The 7689-nt window shown below is 39.6% G+C and overlaps 1 non-coding gene across 1 annotated transcript; it reads right to left on the reverse strand.

Moving 5' to 3' along the window:
* Positions 1-4611: 4611 nt before the first annotated feature.
* LOC143508150 (small nucleolar RNA SNORD88) lies at positions 4612-4702 on the reverse strand. The gene has a single exon (XR_013129207.1). It is a non-coding gene; the product is annotated as a small nucleolar RNA SNORD88 (small nucleolar RNA).
* Positions 4703-7689: the final 2987 nt, after the last annotated feature.

A 7689-nucleotide genomic window follows, 5' to 3' on the forward strand; every position in this document is an offset into this window, starting at 1 on the left:
CAGCAATTACAGGAAGCGTTTGATTGCTGTAAATAAAGGCTTTTCTATTAATTATTGAGAAGGGTCTGAATAATTTTGGACATGCTACTTTTTGTTCAAATGTGAATAAAAGCTGAGAATTTTTTTCCCCCACAATGATGCTTCTTGTACATCATCGTATTATCTCCTGGGAGATTTCCAGTCAAAAATATAATTTCTGGTTAAATAAAAGTAAATTTAAGTCAAAATTTGACAGAGGTATGACTGTATATATATATATATATATATATATATATATATATATATATATATATATATATATTTTATACACACACACACACACACACGCGCGCTGCGCACACACACACACATCATGAAAGCACGTATTTGTAATGTACTTAGATGTATTTGATACATATGTGAAACAAAAGTTAATATCATACTTTGCTAAAAGGTAAAAACATGTTTTTACTTTTTGTTCTTTCTGCATGTTTAGGGGTTAGTGATGTATTGTGTATTACAATACAATGTGGTATACTAATTCAAATGTTTTATGGAAGTTGTTTAAAGTTTCTTATATTTTAGCCTGTAGCAACAAGGAACACATTTTTTATGTTTTCAGGAGCTTTCAGAAGTGATCTGTATGGGGGGGTCATACGTTGGAGAACATTAAATGCTGGCACATCTGAAGAAATGTCAAAAGCTCAGATGCTTCAGAGTAGAAAATATTACAACAATCAGTTTTAACTATTACTATTTTATATACTATTTTTATTATATAGTTTTATATACTCAACTATTAGTGGAGGGCAGTCGTGTCCATTGTTAGTGTGAAGCTTGTTTTACAATGTATGTGAAGATTTCACCCAAGCGTATCCTTGAAATTGCATTAAACCAAAGAATCCAAGTGAATGACTTATGAAAAAATCAGTCGGTTGAAATGAAAGGGTTAGGGTTAGGGTTAGGGTTAGGGTTATCAAATCAGCTCCAGGGCTTAACGGCACTGATATGGTGAGTGCCTGATGAATGCATGGGCGGCTTGCTCTATACCTCTCTTCCTCTGCTACAGGTATTTGATGCTTTCAAAGCACGACTGCAAGGTTAACCTCTATGCCTTGGAGGCCTTACAGAAGATAATCACACTGCTCAGAGACAACCTGGTCCAAGTGGTCTACATCTTAGTCCCAGCTATAGTGGACAATCACCTCAACTCCAAGAATAACGCCATCTACATGGCAACAACTGATAACAACAACAGTTGCCATTCAAGCTCTCATCAATAACCTTGGTGGGTTCTTTTCTCTCTTTACAAAACATCTTGAAGGACACATGCCACTGGGCTTTAGAAAAACAACAACAACAATGATTGTGTTCTGTTTTACCTTTGTATCTTTTGATGAAAGGTTGCTAGGTTGGGAAAAAGGTTCACACAAATCAGTAAAAGAATGTTCTTGCTCTTTGGCTAGATGTTTGTGGTGCAGATCAAATGAAAATCTCCTTTCATATTAAGGCACAGTCCAATATAAAGAAAAAATATTTCTGTAAGACTGACAGGAGATCTTGCATTATCTGACAGCAGATAGTTAAATAATGGAGTTTACAGTGGATGTGCTTAGGCTCTTTTGTTCAATATACAGTGTCTAATCTTTTGTGGTTGTGTATACAGAAATATTCTACAAATTCAAATACATTTATCAAAAAACAATTCTTTCAGAAAGTAATTCCACTGATATGCTAAGAGATGCCAGAGATAAAAAAAAGATAAAAGATTTACCAGAAATACTTTAATTCCTATATTAATTAATAATATTTATAATATTGATAATAATCATTCCAGAGAGTTACCATAGTTACCAAATACTGTCACTTTAGTTTAATTAAATCTTTCTAGGTTAAAAAAATGCTTCTGTAATAACCCAGTGCTGTCCAGGGTTGATTTATTTATCTTTGTTCCTTTTAAATGTTCTTTTTATAGAGCTGGTTAGGGAACTCTACCCCTGCAAGCCACAACTGGTTGAGCAGAAGGTGCTTCCTCTGCTCTGGTACCTCCTGGGGACCTCCAGCAACAGTGGTACGGTCCACGGGAGGGGTGGAAGCGTGAGAGGGGCCACTGTCCACCTATGCCAAGCCCTTCATGCCCACATGGGTCCGGCGCTGCTGGACTGTGCTGCTTCCCAACCTTCCAATATCCGCAAGAGCCTAAGAGAGTTTGTGAAGAACCTCCCGATCAACTGAGAGCTGCAAGCCAGACCTCCAGACCAAAATAAAGCCCAACATGGATTCTACTTGAAGATGGAGATGTTTGTGTATTTCTTACTGTGCCTGCACTTTAAATGAAAGAGAGAGGAAGAAAGTCAAACGTTTTTAACATTTTGAATTAGCAGAAAGCTAAATCCTTAAACTCAGAAGTCCTTTTAAATAAGGAGCACAGATTTTAGCGAATCACATCAGGTTTAACATGCCTAGGAGCTCTGCTCTTTTTGCATTTTGAAATACTAACACTTATCATGATAACTGTTGTCATGGTGACTATAGATATATATTGTTCTATGATTGTTATTTTCTGTTGACATATCCTGAGGTAACTGTGCAGAATGTAATTTATCACATGCACAAGGAACAAGGATCTATAGTCTTTTTGTTGTTTGGTATGTGTAATGTGACTTTTCAATGAGGAGTCTTAAAAAATGAAAAAGCTACGACTCACAAAATTACTTTTGTATTCTATAGCCAGGGCTTAATTTGAGCCGGATCCTGCCGGAACAGGATCCAGGAACTCTCATTTTGAAGGGTGCGTTCTGGGAACTGTCTGCCTTGATCCAGTAACTTTCAAGCCTACTAATTATAAGTTATGAAGAAATCTGTATGCACTTCTGCACTTAAACACTTATAAAACACATGTAAATAATTTAAAAGTAATTTATATATACAAATTGGCTTGTTATTTTAACATTTGTGTGCCTAAGCGTTTTGTGATCCGGTGACATTGTAATTTTGTTTTGCGATCCGGTGACATTGTTGGCCTCTGACCCCTTGTCTCATGCCGCTGTTTGCGTTCTGGCATCGTTTGATTTTCAAAGTAAGCACTGTGTATAGCTAATAAGTGTAATGGCACAGTATTAACTTAACTCATTCTAACTGTCAATAAAAGCTTGTTACTCATATGATTGCAATTATATTTCTGTATGTGCTAAAAACAATTGACAAACACCTATAAAAACCAGAGGGCAGCAGATCATGTGAAAATATAATATTTGTGTCATTCTCAAAACTTTTGGCCATGACTGTAGACCAGGATAATGACTAGGCCTGTGTTGAAAAAATCGATTTTCCGATTCAGAATCGATTCGCATATGATGATCTGATTATCGATTCGTACGTCCAAAGATCGATTTTTTAGTGAACTTTTACCCCCGCCTCGTCACTGAATTCACGCAGGCGTGCTCGGTCTAACTAACTGTAAAACAACATGGCGACGGACAGTGACGGTAACGACGATAGTCAAATCGGCAATCTAAAAACAGAAGGACAGTTTATCCAGTGTCAGTGACTATTTACATTTAGTCCATGTCACTGACAGTTTACCCAGTGTTTTTACAGTTTAAAAAAGTTAAAATGCTCTTGTAATGTTGGGCGCAAGGCGATGGACGAGACAGAATCCTTTGCACTTTCCAAATCGTTACGTTTATTACATTTACCGAAGCGCAGACAGCGCACATAAAACACGTTTACATAGAACATGTGTGACTCAAACAACGAGCACAGGACGCTGCGCGAACACACATTAAATAGACAAACCACATAAACCCCACGTGATGACGAGACGAGTCACAGGTGAGGATTATCACAAGACGCACCCGCACCCACGGAGATACGCAGACGAGTAGACGCAGACAACGTTAACACACGCCCAACAGGGAGGGGTCGGGGACCGTAACGTGACAGTTCTGTTATTATATTCTTACTTTAAAGAAAAATACACGTTTACATTTTATACTTTCAGTTTATTAAGTGTGAGCACTTTTAAAATAAAAATGCATTTGGTAGCAACAGCTTTTGGGTGACTTCTTAATTATTTCAATCATAATAATAATGCACTGGTTAGTGTCCCAGTAGGAGTCCACTGTTGCAGATATAGACACCTCAAAGATGTCCTCTGTTTATTGTCCTGGATTACCTTTCTTGAAGGTAGATTTATGATTACCCTTTTCACCAGTCTTCCAGCCATCAGTAACTACCAACTACCAGTAACTATTTGCTGATTAATATTGATGACTAGTTTTAACATGTTGCTTCTGTACATAGTCAGGAAACAGCTCAAATAAATACATTTTTAATAACACTAAACCCCGAATTGGATCGAATCGATTAAATCGGATTAAATCGAAATAAATCGATTCTTAATCTTCAGAATGGGAATCGGATCGATTCTTGAAATTTGAATCGATACCCAGCCCTAATAATGACACTACAGAATTTCTTCACAGAGCCTCAGCCATGGGAGTCAAGAGCACACCACCTGAAACAAAATTCAAGACAAAATTAGTCCCGCCTGTATATTTACAAAGTACGGTGATAAAGCTATTGAATCAGTTTCTTTAACATCCTCCCCCCCCCCCCCCCCCCCCCCCCCCCCCCATCAGACTCCACCATGTCAAGAGTAGAGGTGCACTTTTCTCGCCACAGACATTCAGAGCCCAGTGCAAAATCATCACAGGAGGAAACCTTCAGACTCCAGATTCAAGACTTAGTCAATCACGTACCTCATCCCCAGGATGCATGGACGATGTCCCCTGAAAGAGAAAACAATTGTCTTAGATTAACAGTCATGGCCTTTTATTCTGAATTGGTCTTATGCTTGTTTCCCGTGTTAGACATCTGTGACCACTGAATTCTGTAACCAGAGACCACCATGCATGTGTCGTCAAGAAATAAGGTAGGGTCAAATCCTGTTAACTGCACATGGGTACTCAATCGTTGATTGTAGTTTATAAGGAAATTAAAGCTCATTTCAAAATGAATTATTTATTTAGTGTGTATTTCTTGATTAAGATATGTGCTTGTATATACTTAGATATTTGTTAATGACATATTTGGCATTCTTAGCGAGGAGCAAAGTAAATTTTTCATTGTATCTAAGGAAACCTGTTCCCTCTGTGCATATGACAAACTCTGAATTTGAAAAGATTAGGTAGGCCTAAATGACGTTCATCACCGGTTAAGGATGCCCTCGCCGGAATACCGAAAGGGTTCGCCCTGAAATATTAATAATCCCCTCAGTCTCTGCCATGTCATTAGTAGAGACGCACTTTTGTCACAATGTACTTTTGGAGCCCAGTGCAAAACATCACGAGAAACTTTATTGGTATATGCACAGTAAAGAAACGTGTTGCTCTGTACAACGAAATAGTAATAAAGGATAAAATAAGCATGCAACATTATGATAAGTATTCATAAATGGAAATGTAAACGAAACAGAAATATAAACTGCTAAGAAGTTTATGTACATACAGTCATTGTGCAGTAGCGAGCTACATTGCTTGTTGTCAGACTGGTATGAAAACCCAATAGACTCAGCACACTTACAAATTGTCTAAACACACCTGGCACTGCCACATAATCTCCTTTCTGCATTTGCCACATGTGAACCTTTTACAAAAACCACAACGCTTAGTGGCACGGTTACTCTTGCAGCCACACTTAACCTGGCACAATGCCCTTTTCCCTGTGTCAGGTGTGGGTTGTTGCTGCTGAAACTCTACCTTGGACACCTCCTTGGCTTCCATATGAGACTGTGCAAGTTCTGTTGCAAGCTTCACCAAGAACTCGGACCGTCTCTCTTTTACCCCAGTGCATGCTTGAAAAAGCACATGTGCATTCAGGCATGAAATGTCAATCATGTTATAAAACACAGCGACTGGCCAACGCCGTGTTCCTGAACGTACACTGTACTTTCGCACCATCTGGTCCATGACATCCACACCACATTTTAGGCTGTTGTAGTCTGTGATTGTGTTTGGCTTTTTTTTTCGGGTGTCTCCAATCTCCACCGTACTGTGCATGCTACTGAGGATGCAGACAGTCTTTTTCCGTCTGGGCGCGTAAACGGTCAGCGTGGCACCAGAGGTTGAAAACACCTGTGTACTAAATTTCTCACGGCCCAAATTCTTTTTGACAGAGTCTGGAAGCTCACGACGAATCTTGTTTACTGTGCCAAGGAGGGTGGTCTTCCGGCCCAGCAACTGCCTTGCTAGTGACAGTGAGGTGAAAAAATTGTCTGTGGTAACAGTTCTTCCTTGGTCCATAAATGGTTCCATAAGCTTCATCACCACATTTTCCGATAGTCTTTCCCCCACGGGACGACTGGAGTCTTTGCCAAGATATGGGATGATGTTGCATACATACTTGGATTTCAGGTCACATGCCACCCAGAACTTTATCCCAAACTTGTCGGGTTTTGTTGCAATGTACTGAAGAAAAGAGCAACGGGTCTTAGTTGGAAAAAGTTGCTCATCTATGGTGATATGCCTTCCTGGGTTGTAACAAGTGATGCAATTGGCAGCGAAAGACCCCCAAACATTAGAGATTGCAGCAAACCGGTCAGTTGCAGCTCGTTCACTGCGTGTGTACTTGTCGTCAAAGTGAAGGTGCTGCATGATGTTCTGGAAGCGGTTTCGCGACATAATCTTGGTGATTAAGGGCACTCCCAGTGTTGTAGACCATGAGTCATGCACCGCTGGAAGGCGCACAACACCTCGCAGGATGAGGATTGCAATGAACGCCTTTAGCTCAGCGAGGGACATGAACCAGTTTTCTTGCTGTGTCTGGCGTGCATGCTGGACAGTCCACCCCTGTATGATCCGAAGCATTTCAATAGAAACGAAACAGAGGAAACTCTGTAAGCGACTCGATTCTTTCCGTAGGGCAAACGCAGTTGGCTCTCCATTCGTGGTATTGCATTTACTTGGGCTTGGATGCACTCCATCATGTCTTCCGATCTGTTCTTCATGCCACACTGTGCCGTCTTTTGCAGTCTCTGTCAGCCGCCCGTGTGTCTCCACGCGACCCCTCTTTACTGGTGATGAAGTCTCCTCATCTACAGGACCATATGTTTGAGATTTGATTAGTGAAAGGTTGAAATAATGTGAAATTGACAAACATAATATTTGAAACATAGCCGGCGATTGGCGGGTTCACACACAAATAGGCATTCTGGCCTTAATGGGGCCATAAATAAATTAATGTGTGCACAAAAAGATTCAATTGAGGCACTAAAGGCCCAAAACGATCAAAATGTGTATTGGGAAATTGAGTCAGATCAAAGAACTAAATCACATGCTGAGATCAGCAGTGTGTGTGTGTGTGTATGGGGTCTTATGTATGTACTATTCAGTCAGTTCCAGTATTTGGCCAGTAAATGGAGCCCATGTAATACCATACTGATATTACAGTAATGAAATAAGACATTTTAGTGAAATAAAAGGTTCATTTCTGGTCAAGCAGTGCACCTTTTGTTATGAGATCTAATTGCAAAGTTATTTATCTCATTGATCTGACTCATACAAGACCCTTTATTTGTCTGTATTCTGCATAACAGGATTGCAGCATGAGTTTTTATGATTTCTTAGGTTTTTGGACAATGTAGCGACAGGCCAATTTGAACCAAACTTGGCATACCTGAAGGACCTCAGTCTATAAAAGGCTTTGAAA

Source organism: Brachyhypopomus gauderio, unplaced genomic scaffold, assembly GCF_052324685.1.
Source record: "Brachyhypopomus gauderio isolate BG-103 unplaced genomic scaffold, BGAUD_0.2 sc806, whole genome shotgun sequence".
In the NCBI taxonomy this organism is placed as follows: domain Eukaryota; kingdom Metazoa; phylum Chordata; class Actinopteri; order Gymnotiformes; family Hypopomidae; genus Brachyhypopomus; species Brachyhypopomus gauderio.